We start from the raw sequence: 19,488 nt of genomic DNA, 5'->3' as shown, positions 1-19,488 counted from the left end.
AACTTTACTCTTCTTTTTCAAGGTTGTTTTTGCTGTCCTGGGCCCCTTGCACGTCCATATGAATTTAGGGATCAGTTTTTCAATTTTTGCAATGAAGTTAGCTGGAATTTTGATAGGGATTCCACTGAATATATAGATCACTTTGAGGAGTCTTAACATTTTTAATAATATTGTCAATCATTCCATGAAAATGGAATGTCTTCCATATATGTAGATCTTTTAAAATTTATTTTGGTGATACTTCAAAAAGTTCAATGTACAAATCTTGTAAATTTTTGTTAAATGTATCTCTCACTTTATTCTTAATGCTGTTGTAAATGGAAAGGCTGAGTTTCTTATGGGTGGTACTATATATCAATCTTCTTATTTCTAGAATTCCTTCACAGCAAATACCCTAGGTATATATTTGCTACATAAATCTATCCACAACTATTCCCCGCCCCGTGTTATAAGAAACCAAGACCCAAGGTAAGCTACTTGAAAACACCTATGTGGAAGTGAAAAAGGAGACCCATGGGTGGGGCTTTGTGCAGATGATACTGAGAGCTTATTCAGAATGGCTTCTTCTTAATTTCTTTTAAACAACCCTTTCAGTGTATTTAGTCAGATACATTAAGATTATGCCCTTTTGATGTGCGGAGTAGCTAAGACTATAATTTTCAAATAAATTCTAGTGAGAGTGTTGTACTTGAAACCTAATTTGCATCAATCTTTGAAGATTTATGTTTCAGGAGATTTGACTAAAGTACACCTGTCTTTATTCTATAACGAGGACTAAATGCTCAAGCAACATGTAAGAGTTTGAGCAAACTGCCCCCGCCCCGTAGTGCTGGGTGGCTGAAGCTGTAACTGGAGTCAGCGCTTACCTCTCCCAGTACGCTAGTGCTGATCTGCTCAAAGTGGTTTGTCCAACAGTTTGTCAGTAGTCTGTTGGACAAAGTCATAAAACATTGATTGAAGGTTGCTAGAATGCAATATATTCTTACTAATATTAAGTAAGCACACATTGAGTGCTTACTGTATGATGGAATTGTCCCTCAGCCTCACATGAATATTATTTCTCTTAAAACCTCATATATTTCCTTGTTATTCTCACTTTACAGATAAGGAGACAGAATTAGGTCTTCTCTCTTTTGGGGGGAGCTCATTATCAATGATGGGAAATTGTAAGGAAAAAGATATTGATTCATCATGAGAAAACATTATTGTGAGAGTCAGTAATGAAGATGAACACTGAAGAATGTGATCATTGTTCGAGTGAGACAAGCCCTGGGTTGTGCGGAGTCAGCATCCCTGTCCTGGACACGGCACGTGTAGAGCTGCGTGGTGGGTGAGGCAGCGCAGCCACGCAGGGAACGCGGACGCTGGGGTCTTAGGCTGTGCTCAAGCCCGGTGGGGCTTTCTCCTAAGGGCAGTGCACCATCCTTGACAGATTTTAAGTAGGAGAGTAGGGTGCTCTCGTAGTTCACATTTGTCTTGTAGAATGCTTGGAAAAGTTAAGAAGGCTTGGCAGGAGGTGATGTGATGAGTCAGAGTAGGGTGGCTGCGAGGTGTAGCAGTGTTCAATTTTCAAGTGGTTTTCAGGCCCAGGCTTGTGGCTTAGTAGCCGTGACAGTTTGAATGACACACGCAAGGAATTGAAACAATTTATCTAATCAATTGAAGCAGTGATGTACCCAATTCCCAGGACTGTTGTGGAGATCCAGAGAGATACACTGTGCAGTGTGCAGTGTGGTCTCCAGCACAGAGTCAGTGCTGAGTGAGTGCCAGTGAGTATCTGGTAGGTCAGTTGAGGGTGGTGGTACTCTGTGACTGAGGATATCTGGTCCCTGAAGGAGGGGTCCATTCACATCTGTGAGTAATGGGCCTGAGTTGGGAGACGCAGGGAGACCTTACCCTCCGACCAGGAGCCCTGGGCAGGACGGCTATGGGAGGAGCACCGTGAAGTCAGCTCTTTGCAGGTTGAGTTGGGAGTGCCCTTGAGATATCTACGCAGAGTCACGAGCTTAAAGAGGAAGTCTGGGCCCAGGCTGTGCATTTTCCTAAAATCTCAACTCCTGAGGACGCCGAAGTATTGATCACTGAAAGTGAAGTCATACTTTAAAGGACAAATGAATAGTAGTATCATCACTGTCAACAAAGCTCACGTCTATTTATTCATCACTCACTTTGCTAATTGGGTACTTACAGAGCTCACTTCACCGTCCTCCCGTGGGCTCCGGCTCCACAGAGAAGAGCTGGTGTGTCTCCTTCTTTTCCAGAAGAAGACACATTTAGCTTGTAGCCTTCGGTACCTTGCCAGACTTAGGATATTAGTGTGTTGGTTTAATTGTATTTTCTGTTGGCCATGTCCTGACAGGAGAGAAATTTTACCTCATGGTCATGTTTCAATTAGCTGTTACTGAGAAGTGCTGATCTGATACATAGTGTATGTATTATATTAACTTTGTAGAGTAGTTGTCATTTTTCTGTCTTTGCCCTTTAATATTGTTTGCCCCTTCAGTGTTCTACCCTTTTTGGGGCCTTATATTTTTTTAATTAAATAATGTCTGTTAGCAGTTAAGAAAAAAAAGCAAAGAAAAAATGCACATGAGAGCTAAATTTAGAAAATGTCTAGTGTGTTTTCTATCTCGGCAATGGAGGGTTGTAGAACCTCTTGGAAACCTTCATTAGACAAGTTTCTTAAAATGCTGATTGAGAAATAAAACCTTCCTTCCTCATCTTTCAAGCTGCACAACTAATTGTCAAGAAAGGGGAAATCCTCAGAAGCGAAGACAAACGAGAAAACAGGGATTCTGGGAGATAAGTGAGCATTAGAATCCGTGGTGTGCTGGTTGGCTCCTGAACTGATTTTCAGTTGCCTTGACAGGAGGGCAGGAGTTTAGCCCCAGGTCTCTCACACTAGGAGTTGGATGGGTGATCATATAATGGGCCTAGCCCATCCTGAGAATCTTGGTTTACTAAAGGGTGAAAGAGGAAAAAAAAAATTCCTCAAGACAAGAAAGTAAGGAAAGTCAATTTTTTGGAAGAGGGGAAAAATAACAAATCCAAAGTAAGGATATAGTTTAAAGCTGTTCTGGCATGAGAGTGACCACAAACTCCTGGCAGAAAACCACAGCTACTCCTTGATTGATAAGTTGTGTTTTGAATGAATCAGTGAACAGCTATTCCGAAAAAGGCCTCCAGAGTCTTGTGGATCAAGATACTGGACAGCAAACACCTCTCTTCCAAGGTCTCATTCAAATAACCAGAATGGTTTTAAAGGAAAGTAGCAATAATCTGAGTTCTATTTATTGACATTACTATATGCTAAGAATTCAGAGGTGACTATGTAGTTTTCTCCTCTTTTATGGACCTTACTTTCTCTTTGGGGAGACAAAATGACATAGTTGGGTATCTTGGTGGAGGGAGGTGTTAGTCTGTTGCAATTAGCCAGGAGAGGAGATTAAGAAAACAGTGAAGGGTGGGTGAACTTTTTAGCTGAGGACAGTCTTGTTCACTTGGCTTTTAATTGCAGGCTCAATGAGCTGTCCCTGGAGGGAATAGATCTTACGGAGGATGGAGTCAGCTCAGGCCTCTTTGGAATGGACAAGTGAACCTGGAGAAAGACAGTCAAATCTGTGCAGACATTAAAGTTCACTTGAACGTGTTCCATCCCTGAGCCAAAGATAGGACAAATATGCAGTACTTCTTGAGGACAGAGGAGTGGTTTTTAAGGTTCTCCAAGAATGAATCCCAGGGAACCGAGATGGCCAGTTGTCAAACTGAGACTTTGTTATTTGGACGGTGTACCCAGCAAGGGTATTGGCCTTTTATATGGTTCCATTTGCCTTTAATACATGTCTGTTGTTGAGGACGTGGGCACAAGTGTTTGACACATTGTCGAGGCGATTTTGGATACCTGCCTAGAAGCACGGGCACAGTTGCGGCTGCGTCATACATCTTGCAGCCCATCCCTTTCTCCGGCTCTGTAATCGCGGCAGAGTGGTTCCTTATTGGCCTGTCCATCTCCTCTGTGACATCATAACCCATGAAAGGACCGGAGCATATTAACTTGGCTTTGTTAAAGTCAAAGGTACAGATCAAATATGGAGTCAGATTTGTTCTTTCCTATTTCAGTAGTGCCATGGAGAAGGCAGTTTGGGCAGCTTTTTGTAGTGTCCTGGAGGCTTTCTCTCTCAGCTTCTGGGTGCCTCTGTTGAAAACCCTTCATAGCTGTCTGGCCTGCTGGAAAAGCACTCTGCCTGTTTTACCCTGAAGATGTGTTCTGTTTATAAACTCATCTCTACTCCTTGGAAAACAACTCAAGAAAAACTCAGTTGGTTTTCCACCAGCCATGGGCAGGGGTGAGATAAACCGTGTTATTATTTCATAAAATAATAGTAATAATAGTAATATTAATAGTAGTAGCAGTAGTAGTAGTAGTAGTAATAATAATAATAATAATAATAATAATAATAATAATAATAATAATTATATTGAAAGAATTCTTAAAACACGACTGCACATTGGAGAGAGTCAATAAATGCTTTCTGGCTTAAATCAAAAGTGATGACTCAGTGATTCCATGGCTGCTGTATTTGCTATGCTAGTTACTCCTTTGTTCCATTACACATTTTTTTTAACTGAAAAAGAAATACAAGCAAATGGTTAAAAAAAAAACTCAAACAGAGCACAAAAATACACAAGTGAAAGAAGTTTTCCCTCATCTTCTGTTCTTTCAGCCCTCTCTGGAGATGCCACTGTTTGCTATCCTTTGGGTGCTGTTCCAGATATGCTTTGCACATTCCCACATATGTATGTAAATTCCTTTAAAATTTTAGTTATTTTTAACTTAAACGGATTTAAATCCTCAAGTGGCTTCTGGCCGGGTAATAGAACAGAACAAATCTGACTCCATATTAGATCTGTTCCTTTGAATTTAACCCTATGCTCTGTCTCCTAGGCTTCATCTTGCTTGTAATCAATGTTGCCTGGAGCCTGAAATATACAGGAGAGCCTATTCTGAAGCCTCTGACCTTTAAGGACATTTAACACTTCTTCATTCATTTAAAGATAGCAAATTACAGAATAGAAAATAACGTTTGTTTTGTTGGAGGTTTGCAGGGATCTGACCCACGCAGATAGCTGCAAGAACAAAGGATTCTAACAAGAAGGAATTCCTACACTAAGAAGTTTGCAACAACCAAGCACATAGGAAAGGAGCCTGAATTGTGACTTGGGGGATGGTTTTCCAGGACATTAGTTTGCCATCTAGGTCTACAGAAACTTGCTATTCCATGCCCCAACATCTGGTCTCCCAACTTATTGTCCTGCCCTGCACTGAGGAGAAAGAATTTCGACTTGGTAACACTCCTATCTACCTAGAAAGCTGGGCACTGGAGCTGAGTGTTATGGAAACAGGCCAGCCATGAAAAGCATCAATCGGGGTGTTGGTGTACTCAGAAGTATTATGCCGGTGGGCTCAGAGGGGCTCCTGCTCCGAAGTTCTGAGCACCTTCAAGACGTCCACATGAGGTTTTAGAGGCTTAATTACAAGTAAGGGGGAATTAGCCAATAAGGCTCAAAGAACAAAAAGCAAGGAATCAGTACACTGGAGCTTATCAATTTGTAGTAGATCACATTACTGACACTTGTTGAGCTTGGAATTACGAGTTAGGTTGTTAGCCCAATAAACTGACACTAAACTTCAGATATATGAGATAGCCCAGCAGAATTTAGATCATTAAACCGACACTAATCACACTTAGATTTGTGACTTAGCTTGTTAGCCCAGCTGGACTTTTCCTTCACATGAGGACAGCTCTCCCACACCCAGGGAACTACTGTGAGCCCTTGATGTTTCCACTAGTGTTGGGTATGGTTTACCCAGGAGGGATGGGGACTATGCACCAACACTCAGGCAGTCTGCTCTGTCTGGGGCTCTGATCTTGTACCATCCCGCTCCCCGCCAGCCCAACACCTGGGACAGTGGAGCTAAGGCAGTGATCCTGCCTGCCTGTTTCCCAGCGTGTAAAAGGGGATTATGTACCTTTCCCAAGGTAGTTCTGAGCGACAACACCTGCGGGTGCTTGGTTCTCAGAGCAAGAGAAAACCCAGGTCCGCGTGGGGGCAATGGGTGTGATCCCCATAGGGTTTCTGCAGAAGCATCTGATGGAGGGCTGGATCAGGGAGGTAAAACTTGAGCTGCGGGACTTGAAGGGTTACAGAATGGTACAGAGGCAGGTCTGCAGCCTAGGGGTGCCCCAGAGGTAAAGCTTTTTCTCTCCAACTCCACTAAGACCCTCCCCTCTCCAGATCCCTCCCTACTCTCTGCTCATCGTGTCCATCTGTATCTCTCCAATTTTCCCGTCCTCTCCACCCGCTCCCATCTTCTCCCTCCCTCCCTGTCCCACCTTCTCTCACAGTACCCAGAGAGGATCGATGGCCCTCCTGCGCACGCGCAGTCAGTGCCAAGTGGTCCGCTGGTTGGAAGCTCCATATCCTAGCTGGGGATCGGGCCCAAAGGTTTCTCAACTCTGTCGCCCGTTAGGCCTTTGGTTCCTGTCTGGGGCCGGGGCCTCTGGCTGTGGAAGTGCAAGGTGGGGGGCTCCCGGGAAAGGGATCAGGCGGCTGCGGGAGGGCGGTCCGCCTGTCACAGTCCCAAAGGGCGCCAGTCAGCCCGTGTTCAGATGAATTGCTCAGGCCAGACCCCTCTACCCGCGCCACCTGCCCCGGCGCCCCGGCCACAGCTGCCAAGGGCCAGGTGTGCACCTGCCACCTCTCACCCAGCCGGGATCCCCTCAGTCCGCGGCTGGCGTCCCCTTCCCCTCTCCCGCCCGCGAGTCCTCTCCTCCCTGGCTTCCTCTCCTCGGCCGCAGGCCCGATCACGCCCCTGGGAGGGCTGTGTCCGGGCGGGCGGGGACTGTGGACCCGGACGGGGCGGGCGGCTGTGGCTGGGGCTGGGGCTGGCCTCCGAGCAGGGCTGCAGCCCGCGTCCCTCCCCTTTCCCTCCCCCCCGGGGCAGCCCTCCTCTCCCTTTCCCGCTCCCGGAGGACCAGCTCAGTGGCCTGGGCACTGCTCCCTGAGCTGAGAACCTCTGGCTGTAACGCCCTGCTTCTCCAGTTGGAGTCGGGAAAAGGGAGCCTCAGTGCTGAGCGAGCTTCTGTCTCCTCCCTCAGTTTTTCTGCTGCAGGTAAGTACTTTTAACACTTTCAGGTGTTATCATGGCTGTGCTTGTTGATGTCACGTGTTTTTATAGTGAGAGTGATTACAGTGGTGAAAGCAGGGCTTGGTTCTGTTAAAAATGAGCTTAAGGCATGAGGCTGTGACATCCTCCTTCCTTCCCTCTCCCAGGGTGAAAGGAGTGATCCTCGATTTTAAAAAGATAGTTACAGTCCCTAGCTTGCCCAGCCCAGCTAGTGTGTGTTAAGAGGAACAGCACCACCAGAGGCCTTGGAGACCCAGGGATATTGCAGTCCTAAAGAGCTCCTGGCACAGTTTGGTTTGTTTTGGTTTTTTGTTTTTCTTAAATTGTGTGATAGACTAGTGGTATAAACAGAAAAATAATTGTCAAGAAATATTTCTTCATGTAACAGTGTTATTGTGATATAGTTCACACACCATGAATTCCATCCATTTAAATGGTACAATTCAGCAGCTTTTAGCATATTCACAGTGGTGCAACCATTATTATTCCAGAACGTTTTCATCACTTCAGAAAGACCAGTGGAAATTAATGACCTATCCACCCCTCCCCAGTGGTGGTTCTAAAGAAATTTCTTGGCTATTCCTGATCATAAATTAACTTGTTACATTCCAAGAAAAATCTGGTAGGAATTCTAATCAGAATTGCAATGAATCTGTCTATCAAAACTGGAAGAATTAATGTCATTATGGCATAAACTTCTTCTATCCATGAATATATCTGGGACCCTATCTTTTCATCTGTCCATTGCCTGGCCCATGGGAAGTCCTCACTACTTGTTGGGCTTGTGAATGATGAGATTCTATACATCGTTAGTTGCAGCTGTAGCCTTTCACAGAAGAGAAAAGAAACCTCAGTGAAGCAAGTGACTCTCTGATGGTCAGAAAGAGTGACAGCCATTGCTGAAGTGATCTAGTGGACTTGGTGCTTGCAACCAGAATTCTCTACCACCTACAGTTAAGGGGATTAGAGTGTTCTTTTATTTTTTCTTAATGGCGTTGTTTTTATTTTTACTTATTTTTTTAAATTATTTTTTATTTAAGTGTAGTCAATTTACAATATTAGATTCAGGTGTACAGAAGAGATTCAGTTATAAACATATGAATATGTATATATATGTTTTAGATTGTTTTTAGTATAACTCATTACAAGAAATTGAATATAGTTCCCTGTGTTATACAGCAGGTCCTTCTCATTTATTTTATATTTACTAATTTGTATCTGTTAATCCCCCCTTTCCTGGCTGCTAAACACAGTTTACTTTCTATGTTCATGAGTCCATTTCTAGGAGCACCGTTTTTCCTAGTAATATATGCTCTTTGGCTGCTTTCAGTTTCAGTAATTTCATCTTATCTGTGGGTGCTTTTATTTTGGTGGCCTTTATGTGGTTTGCACACGTGGTAATAGAGATCTGTATTTGAGAGAAATTCAGGCCTCTGTAGTCCCTGGTACAGAGTGCCCACTGAATTGATGCTTGAACTGGGAAAAAGGCACAGTAAATTTTGGAATTTCAACTATGGTTGAGAATTCCAGGGTTCTATAACCTGTTTAGACAACCTTAATATTGGCTGCACCCATACTGGGTAATTTGGTGGAAATTCATGGTATGGTGGTGTAGAGACAGGGCCTTGTATGCTTCTTCTCTTTCTGTTTTATTACACTCATTCTCCTGGGCCTCCCAGATCCTCCCCCAGAAGGGCCCAGGGCTGGCTTGGTGCTGCGCTGAGGCAATATTTGTTAATAAGGCCCTTTCCTCTTCTCATCTGAGCCTCCAGTTCTTTCTCTGCACAATGAGGGCTTAGACTTGATAAGTACTTTTCAGTTTCTTTTAAAGCCATGTTTCCTTTGAGAAACAGAAAATGCAAATCTCTCCTCTCAGCCCAACCCTTTAGATTTTGATAAGTCCTCCAAGGAGTGACATAGCTCTTTGTGGAAAATGAATGTGATTGTGATCCCAGGTGAAACAGAAAAGACTCTTCAGAGATTGATTGCAGGGAGAGGGCAGGAAAGGGGCATTATGTCTCACTTTCTAGTGTGAGCACTGGAGCAGGGGCTTGGATTTAAATATGGTGACTGACGTGGCCTCTCTCTAATCTTGTAGAATGTGATAAACTTCTCTACCTCAGTTTCTTGATGTGTCAAGTTGGGGTGATAATATTTTAAGGCTTTTCTGAAACATTATACACATAAGCCATTTGTGTCTCGGTAGAAACAAGACCTGCTAGGGATTCAGGGATTTGTTTAAAAAAAATCTTGTCCATAGCAGACTGTCTGTGTGTATTTTAAGTTCCTGGAGGGTGAGGGTGAGTCTAAAGCCCAACGTGGGACAGGTGGCCCATAGTTCTCTATGCCCCAGATTACCCCCTCTTCCCCAGTCCTCTTCCTCAGTCCAGGATGAAGTTCCCTTGTAGATTTACTCAGAGGTCTTGTGGAAATAGCTTTTCATTTTATTGTTTCACCAAGAAGTTCTGCCATCATGATCTCTTTGGTCAGGCTTTGAAGGGCTGCCATCATGATATCTGGTAAGAATTCTATGGAATTTGGAGTTTCTATTTAATGAAAAGGAAAAAAAAATTACAAATAGAAAATTAGAACAAGGGTGGTTTCAGGGGCTCTTTGAAATGGACACCATTAGCTTTGTTAGCTTCAGGTGCTGTGGCCTGTTGCCACGAGGACCCATCCTCTTGCTCTGAATTTGGAGGTACCAGTGGGTTCAGTGGGAATGATAACTGAGTGTATCTCATGGGCTGGGCATTGACCTATTTGTACTGTGTGTTCCTAATTTGAGACAGTGAGCTCACCTAACCTCAATAACCTCTTTAAAAAAATTAGACTTTTTATTTTGAGACGTAATGTTGATTCCCATGTGGTAGTAAGAGATTATATGGAGAGGGCTTATGGATCCTTTTGTCCAGTTTTCCTTCATGGATCCATCTTGCAGTGGTGAGGTACAATTCATTACTGACTCACTAACAATTTGAGGTTTGTGTTATTGCCCTCATTTCTATTCATGATTAAACTGGGGCTTAGAGAAGCACACAGGCCTGCCCAGGTCACCCACTATGTTAGTGCAGAGTCGGGTGAACGTGGGCTTGGGATTTCCAGGCAGTACCATTATGATGGTCTGTGGCAGGGAGCAGCATTCACTTGCTTGTTTATTCATTCATTCAACAAACATTTATTGAGTAAACTCTGTGGGTCATATGCTTTCTTTGGCTTATCTGATTATTCATCACTACTGAGAATCAGGCAAAGTTTGTATTTTTTAATCTGAGAAAATTAGCTCTGAGAGGTTATAACTCCCCCAAAGGAAGTATAGCTCATTAAGGAGGGACAGTACAATTGTACAGTCACCTCTTTTTATGCAGGTGGTACCCTAGACATTTTACATTTGCAAACATCCGTAATTCAGATATATTCTTGTAAGGCAAGGATTTTTTTTTAATTGAAGTATAGTCAAGTTTACAATGTTGTGTCAATTGCAAGGTGTTTTTTGACTTTTGAATTAAAAAACACTTTTTCAGGAGGGTAATTAGGTGTATTTATTTGTTTCATTTTTTAAAATGAGGTACTGGGTTTTGAACCCAGGACCTCGTACATGGTAAACATGTGCTGTACCACTGAACTGTATCCTCTTCCCCTAGGCAATTTTCTTATCCATTATTATGAAGCTTAGGGGTTCAAATAATTTGGATAGAAATCCAGATCTTTTAATCCTACTGTGGTCCTTTTCTTTATATTCTGTTGAAGGGGTTTGGGAAAAGCATTTTCTTTGTTCATTTTTAATTCAGCATTTTTGAGCAGTGACTTTGCATCAGGGCCTTGCTAGGTGCTTGGAAATAGAAAATAAGAAATGACCCTTCTCTGCAGAGGCAGGAAGCCTAGACCAAAAGCTGGGTAATCTGATCCGAGATACATTAGCCATGTGCAGACTCTGAGGACAAACTGTACCCCCGGATTTGCTTTGGCTTCCCTTGCCTTCTGGCTGGTACACACCAGGTCACCGCAACCCAGATGGGCCCATAGCACACAGCAGATTATATACCTCGGTCTCCTCACCCCTCTCGGCAGGGCCAGCAACATGAGCATCCCTGACTACGTGCAGTGTGCTGAGGACCACCAGACACTTCCCGTTGTGGTCCAACCAATGGAGATCATCTCAGAGGAGAATTTCTTTTGCATCTATCAGCTACTCACCTCGGTGAGCCATATCAGCCCATGCGGCTCCCAGTGGACATTCTGTATCCACTACAGGCACCACTATGTGCCCGAGAATGGGTGGAGCGTCTTCCAGACACACCGCAAAGTCGTGGGCCTTGTCACCATTACCAACTGTCTCTCTGCCAAGGCCTTGGAGAAGCTGCACGTGCAGAGGGGCTGTATGGCACCGCGCTTAATGACTCTCAGCTCTTTGTCTTTGTGCTGCATGGGGAGGTAGCCGAGCAGCCGTTCACCGACGTGTACTTCAAACTACGAGGACTGCAGGGTGGTGGAGAAGAGGATCGAGGACTTCACTGAGTCACTCTTCATCTTGCTCAAGTCCAAGTGGCTGGATGGTGGCCCCAAGAATTTTGGGGCAAGATTCCCCTCCTCTGCATCCTGTTTGAGAAGGAGGACTTCATGGGACTGGACACAGACAGCAGGTAAGTTTACCTGGAGGCCAGCCCACCCTGGCTGTGTGCCGGATTTCTTCCCTACATCCAGAAAGGGATCAGCAAGGAAGAAGTCTGTCTTGTAGCCAAGGGGGGAGGGAGGTGCAGCCCCCTGGTTTACAGACATTTCAAAGTGAATCCGCCTTTGTTTCAGAGAGATCCTTTTAGGGTTAGTGTGGGCACTTACTCCCGCTTTACAGCCAGGACCATGGTGGGAACCCTGGAGTTGCTGTCCAATAAATTAGCCAAAGCCACTGATGCTAGGAGCACTGGGTAGGAGGCTGGACTGAGCTGAGATATGCTGTAGGTCAAATGCACATCAGACGCTGAGGCTTGTCTAGCAAAAGTATATGAACTATCTCTTTACTTCCTACATTGATTGCATGTCAAAATGATAGTATTTTACATACAGTTGATTAAGTAAGATCTGTTCTTAAAATCAGTTTCTTGTATTTGTTTTTTGTTTGTTGGTTTGTTTCTTTGTTTACTATTTTAAACGTGGCAACTGGGAAACATTTTTTACATGGCTCTCATTTCATTTCTGTTGGGCAGCCTGTCCTGGGACAGTCTCATCCCTTTGCTTTTGGATGAGATGCTTAACCCCTAGAGGCAGAACGAGGCGCTGGTTGAGCTGGGGCTGGAGCCGGTGTCTCCTGCCTCCCAGGCCCAGCACCTGTTCGGCTCAGGCCCTCTCTTCTTGCCCGACAGCCACCATGCCAAGTTAGGACATCAGAAACACCGCCAGGGACTTCCGAATGAACTCCTTATGCAGGGAAAGGCGTATCACGGTGTATGGGACAGAGCAGGGAAATGTTCATTCTCACTTTGTCCCTGTGATTAAGTCAAAGGCCCCACTTTGCCTCGGAAGTACAGACGAGCTCTTTTGGGCTGCCTACCCCCCCAACTTCTGCTCTGTTTCCTGGTGTATCTATCGTGCTGTCCCTCGGGCAGAAGAGGGTGAGATGTCTTTGCCGAGAAGTGGTCCCCCTTTGCTGGGGAGAGTGAGGGAAGCTGTGTCCCCCCGTCCTACAGCCTCTGTCCTTGAGTCTGGAGAGGGCTCATGGTGGTCCCAGAGGTGACGGTCGGAGAACCTGGCACATGCTGCTGGGCCCGCCGTGAAGGCAGTGCTCTGTGATTCTTGAACTTACCTAAGATCAGATCCTACTTTCTGGTTGTTGGTAAGTTGGAGGAGAAGATGCTAGAGAATTGATAAAAAGAATGTCTAGACCAGCCCTGTGAGTGAGAAGAGAAGTGGACCCCAGTCCCACCTGCGGGAGCCCACCTAGCGGTCTCTGGATGAATTTTCTGTTCCTCCCAGATATACCTGTATGGCTTAAGGAAGGGGAGAGGCTTGTCGTGGCCATGATCTGTGCTTGTCCTCACAGGGCCCTGTGATCTACATGCCCGCACTCCCCTTCTGCTTCTTGGGGATGTGCTGGTATATTTAGGAGCCTGGGCACTGCTGAGGGCATAGCTCCCAGCACCGTGCTACACCGAGTCTGGCTCTGTTCACCTCACCTGTCAACACCTGCTGAGGCCCCAGGCATTAGTCAAGGTAGATGTATCGGTGCAACGTAAGCAGGGACCACCTTCTCCCCCTGGACAGACTGGTGAGTGTTCAGTGGAAGCCTTGAGCCCTGCCCCAGCCCCCACGCCACTGCCTCCTCTTTTGTCATGGGAGTCACTGGTGACATTTTTACTCAACAAATGCTTGTCTCTGAGTCTGCAGAGCCACCAAAGAATGCCAGCTTGTTTTTGTCTTTTGAAGACTGCCCTTGGGACTTGGCGGAGTAGCCGAATGTGTACTTAGCCCACAGTGTTTGACACTGTCACCATTGATTACCAGAACCTCATGTACCAGGCATGGCTCCCGGCATCAAAATACAGCAGCGCATTACATCTCCCTCCTTGTGGGTCTGTCTGTCCTGGTACCATAAGAGCTCAGCCAGCATCTGAACGTCAGTGAGATAACACGGCCAGTGAGCTCGGGTCAAGCACATTCTCCTCCAGTCACTTTTACCCCATTGTTGCTTTTAGTATTCCACAGTCATTAGTTTTTTAAACAATGCTTTGGTGCAGGAGCAGAGCCTAATTCTCTCCTGCTACTCTTGGTGGAAGTGAGTAAAACGGTCCAGAATGAAATGCGACCACAATTTGTAGCTCAAAATCTGCCTAGACGCTTGTAGGTGGAATTTGGGTTAGGGGCGCTGACCACGTTGGGGTCGTCCGGCAGCACCGCTCCCCTCAGGCCCCTGCCTTCCCTGGAGCAGGAGGTGAGGGTGGGTCTCACCGTCCCCGCGTCCCTGGCCTCACACACTCACATAAATTCTTGTACATGCTGTCAAAATCATTTTTGTTCTTGTGTATTTCTCATTTTCTCTTCTTCATCTTTTCCTTTTTCTTTATTCCTTTTTCACTTGTACTGCCCAGTGAGCATGTTGTTGCATCTGAAAATGCGGGCTGTGCACATCCTGCATTGGAAATAGCCAGATTGCCATCCGTGCTGTCTCAATCGTTTTAAAAAGCAAAAACTTAACAGCTGTCTTGATCCATGTATTATCCTCGTCATTTTTTATTTTCTTAATTTTTGGAATATTTACTTTGTTTGCACATTACCCAATGGTATTTTATACCTGTTAAAATCCTTGCTTTGAGGAACCTGTTTGGTCCTCCTTTTATTTGGTGACAAATGCGCCCTTATTAAATTTGTTTCATTGTTTTGAAGAAGTGAGATGCGAATTGATTTAGGCAGCTGCTGAGGGATTCTTTTCATGGAGTATTTAAACTTGTAAAGTCAAATTCTGCGGCAACTTGCACGATTCCTGCTTTTATACAAACGTGCTCGGCACGCGGTTCCTGGCTGTCGCTGTGTGACGTGCGTGACGGCGCTTCCTGGCCGGCGGTCACTGGTGAGGAAGTGGCCGGCTTGGGGGTGAGCATCTGCAGGGGACGCTGTTGGAGGAAGCAGTCACCGTTTGGTTCTTTAATTTTTTTTTTTTTTTTGCATTCAACTTCCCCGTGCCATTTACTTTACTTTGCCTTCATAAAGGGGCCGAATTGGGTCTAAAATCCATGCCACTCTTTTGTTCCCTTTACGAGGCTGGTTTTTCTGAGTATCAGGACAACATGGCCTTCTCCTAAGTAGCTGGCTCACCTGGATCTGTTGGACACAGGGACAGCTAAAAGGGCCATAGCTTCCTCTCTGCTTCAGCCAGTGGGCATTCAGAGCTGGGTCTGTGGTTTGACTCAGCAGCCGTGCAGACCTCCCTACCCAGGGATTTACTTTTAACCCATGTTGGTAGTAAATAGCTGAATCCGTTTCTGTTGCAGCTGACGTTCACCATTGACGGCCGTGTCATTAGTTTGTGGTAGTCAGTCTCCAACACCCCAGACAACCGTGAAGGAAGATGATTTGGCCGACCTAGGACCTTGGATTCTCACCCTCACCATGGTTCATCTCACCCGGTGGAAGGGTGTGGCCACCACCATCATGCTGACCATGAGGCCTTGTTTCTCCTTTCATGCTCTGGTCCAAATGTGGACACTTCATTTTTCACTGAATTTGTCTCACTTGAGACAGGCCAGAATATCTGAATGAGTCCATCACATTCTGGGTGGTGAACAGAACAGAAGTAAGTGTCGCAAGTAGATGGAGTCTAGGCTGTCCGGGTTGGCAATTGCAGGCTGGGATCTGTGATGGCCGGGCTGTACCCTGGACACAGGCCTTTCCCGTGGCTCCCGTGAGCCCAGGAGTTGGAGTGAGAATAGCCTTGCCTGGGTTCCCTCATCCTCATCTGCTCACTTTCAAGTGTGTCTGCTAATTAGGAGCTCCCCCAGACCTCGGGCCCTTCAAAGCTCAGACCACGGGAGAACCTTGACTCCCTTCTCCTGGGCCTCCTGTGTGAGAATCCAGTGCCTTCTGAGATGGCCAGTGGCAGGAGATGCCTCCCCCGCCGGGGAGCACCCTACGGAGGACTGTTATTCAGTGCACCATGCTGTGAGCTTGTAGGGTTCCGGCAATGTTCCCTGCAGAACCACACTTGAGATGGACTTATTGCCATAAATAACAGGACTGATTACAGGGCAGGGCCTGGGGGAGGGAAGAGTGGAAATTGAATGTGACCTCAGACAACTAGGTGGGTGCTGGGGCTGTTACTAAAATGGGGAGTCTGGGAGATACCTGCCAGGAATCGAATTCCAGAGTAAATGGTGGACATGAGGTATTTTTAAGATGCCATTTTTCATCCAAGTTAGGACTTCAAAGAGGCACTCGGCTCTATGAGACTGGGGCTCAAGTGAAGGAGCCGGACTAGAGATACACGTTGGGAGTCGTCATTCTTAGCTGGTGTTCACAGCCTTGCATGTGAATTAGATCTTCTCGAGGGCTGCAGACTGAGGCTGAGGGGGGGCAGGGCTGTGCCTGGGTTGGAGGAAAGCCCAGACCATGCAGCTTTGGTGTGTCAGTTAGCGGCGTTTGCCATTTTCTGAGCAATGCTATTTATCCTTAAGGGTCCGGGGGGTGGGCAGGGCCAGCCAGGAAGAAATCTGCAGGGAGGGTCGTGGCCACATGTGCGTCTTGGGAAGGTGCAGAGACTGCAGGGTCTGGGAGGGTAGAGTCCTCAGAAGCTGAAGTTGGAGTGGGGAGTGGGGAGAAGGTAGTCACAGTCACCTGTGAGGGAGGGAGGGAGGCCTAGGGAGTCCCCACCTTACCAGACTCTCTTTCCCATGAACAGAAGGCAGTCAGACAGAGGATCTGAGGTGAGAAGTGATGGGCAAAGGGAGGGAAGCCAACCTGGAGAATGGTGCTTGGAAAGTTCTGGAGTAGTCTCCCTGAAAAATAGTGTTAAAAATACCCAGACTCTTAAGAACATTGTTAGTGATTTGGGAGGAGGCAGTTGTTTTTCTGGCCTCCTAAGGGTAAGGCATGTATCCAGGGATACACAGAAGATACGGGTAGTCTGTTCTGGTGGCTTGATCGTTACCGGGGGAACAGTGCAAGTTTAAAGGGGGAGAAGGGCAGCGGAGGGAAACTAGCCAGGCCCCGTGTCAGGTACCAGTCGGCCGACCTACTTGCGTGTTGCATTCACATCCATGCCTCCAAAGTGGGCGGTGGCAGCCCCGTTTTGAAGATTGGGAAGCCTTCTCAGAGGGGTTAAGGAATTGGTCTGTTTAGAGGCTAGTAAATGCTGTAGCAGGATTCAAGCAGGGCCTTGTCAGACTTCAAGGTCATGTTCTCTCTACTGTTTCCAGTACTTCCCTGTTATACCTGGAATGGTGAAGTGGGTCAGTTTTGGAGCCTTTCAGAAAAAGTATGATTTAAGTGCCTCAGGACTGTTTCAAAAGCTCAGCGTTCTTTGATGATTCTGAAGCACGCAGTGCTTTTCGCCCCACAGAGGTAACGTCTAACTCCTTTGAAGATGACGTGGTTGCAAATGATGTACAGGTGCAAAACCAGACTTTGCAGCTTCTGAACGGAAACTCTCCAGTTCTCCCTTGGTCAGCTTTCTTCCGCGGGATGTAACTGTGCTGCAGCGTAAGCCTGAGCTTTCCGTATGGAGTGAGTGTTTAATATCCAAAGTTAGCATAAAACGGTCAGATGAAGAAAACCGACGTTGACAATTTATTTTTGGGTTCCATTAGTCAAGATATACTATCAGTTAATGACCCATATAGCAAATGAAATTCAGTATAGGACATTGCATTTCTTGCTTTCTATTTAGAGTTCTCTTACAGAATAAGGTTGCCTGCTTTGGAACATCAGCTCCACCACCACGGCACCTATCAGTTTGTTGGTGTGATTTCATTTACAGAGTGAATGTAATCTGGTCTTCCTAAGCCCCAAACACTCCTGTGCAAAATCACGGGCTGTAGCCATCTGTTAGTCACGCAAATACTTCTAAAATTATATGATTCCAGAAAAGAAAGAAGAGAGAGAGAGAGATTGCCTTTATCAAAATTCCTTTCAGTTCTAACTGCAAACTGTTGTTGAGCAGCTCTGGTTTCCTTTGGATATGAATATATACATTTCTTTGCATGTAACCTGGGTTTTGGACTAGAACACCAAGTTCTTGCTGTCCACAAGCCACAAAAATAGTAGCCAAATTGCACACGTGTGAAATAGTTTATACTTTTTTCTGAGAAAGTATCCTTGAATCTGGGACTTGGGCTGTGATTTTTGCTTTTTGATTCCCCCACCGTCTTGTAATCTCTCACTCCTTCCCACGTGGCCCCCAAGGGTTCGTGGTCTTATTAGGAGCAGGCACCCAGTTGGTCTCCATATATTGCTGCTATAGACAGAGCCCAGACAAGACTTAAGGACATTATCAGAGAGGACTTCCTGGAAGAAATGGGCTCTAAATTCAGTTGTGAGGACAGAGTAAGAGTCAGCCAGGAGAAGGAGTCAAGAATGTGGCTCAGGTCGCAGGTGCAGCCCGGGCAGAGGCCTGGAGGCTTGTGGCGTGGGGACCCGGGGAGAGTGCCCTGTGCAGTCCAGGGTGGAGGGAGCCCCTGCTGGGGAGGACACTGGAGAGAGTCTGGGGTTTAGGGCTTTGGAATAAGTTGAGTTTTACTAGAACTGACACAGTAGGCAGTGAAGGGTGTCAACAGAAAGTGACCCTCAGGAAAGGTACTTCAGGTTTTGCTTCTGATATTCTATAGACAGAAGGATCGGGATGGGCGAGAGCCGGTATGTCTGTCCCTTTGAGATCCAACCCGTCATTTATTTATTCATAACACGTGCACTTCTGTGTGTATAGGGGAGAGAGGGTGTAGCCACGATAATAAGCAAAATGTATTTGCTTCTTGAGAGCTTAGCATTGTCAGAAGTTGACTTAGCCTAGAAAGCTCTAGGAAGAGAGGAACAAATTATGGAGGTTGGAGGGAGGGAAGGCTTCCTTGGGAAACAGTCAAAATGAGCCTGGAGGCAAGTGAGAGGTAGGAGCATGTCAGGGGACCCCTGAGGTCACTGGGAACCTGTGTACTGACGTGAGGCTGGGCAAGCAGGGTCTGGGGTGGGGCTAGAACTCTAACAGGGAGCCTCTGAAGCATTTGAAGTGGGGTTGATGTAATCAAATGTGTGATTTGGGAAGGCTGCCGTGGCTCTGTGTGTGTGGCGGGGATGAGGGGGTGGGTGCCACCAACTGGGGGATCATTAGAAGACCATTCACAGGCTGGAATATGGGCATCAGGGCTACTTGGGGACGGCAGGGGCAGTGTGGATGCCGGCTTTCTTTATGGGGGGCTTGTTAGCGGGGCCGCCCTAGAGGCACCTTGTGGCTGGAAGAAAACTGATGGAGGCTGCCAGGTGGACTTTCGTCTTCTCTCTTTCCCTTCCTTGTTTGATGATCTTAGCTCAGCCAACATTTGGAACAAAAGAGCTAATTTCCAGGGTTGCCCAGGACTTTGTTGAGCTCGTTCGAGTGAGATCTGATTGGATTTAGGTTTGTGTTCAGATCTGGATGTTCACTTAGCTAGAAACGTCCTGTCATTTCGATTTCCATATGGGTTTTTATCCTTGATAAAGATTGCTTTCTTGGTGAGAGGAAATTTAAAACAGCTGTTGTCTTTTTCAAAAAAAATCATCTTTTAAGAATTTTAATATTCAAAAGAATATGAATATATAAAATATTTAAGGAAGTCTTTGGTGTAGTT

General features: G+C 46.0%; 1 long non-coding RNA gene across 1 annotated transcript in view; it reads left to right on the top strand.

Annotated features, from left to right (window-relative positions):
• The window catches only part of LOC140694310 (uncharacterized), a 50,542-nt gene extending 39,030 nt beyond the window's left edge, over positions 1-11,512 (top strand). The window contains exon 8 of the long non-coding RNA XR_012070040.1: positions 11,258-11,512. This is a non-coding gene — a long non-coding RNA (uncharacterized lncRNA). The remainder of the gene's footprint in view (positions 1-11,257) is intronic.
• Positions 11,513-19,488: the final 7,976 nt, after the last annotated feature.

Source organism: Vicugna pacos, unplaced genomic scaffold, assembly GCF_048564905.1.
Source record: "Vicugna pacos unplaced genomic scaffold, VicPac4 scaffold_21, whole genome shotgun sequence".
NCBI lineage: Eukaryota > Metazoa > Chordata > Mammalia > Artiodactyla > Camelidae > Vicugna > Vicugna pacos.
This window is presented reverse-complemented; position numbering and strand designations above follow the sequence as displayed.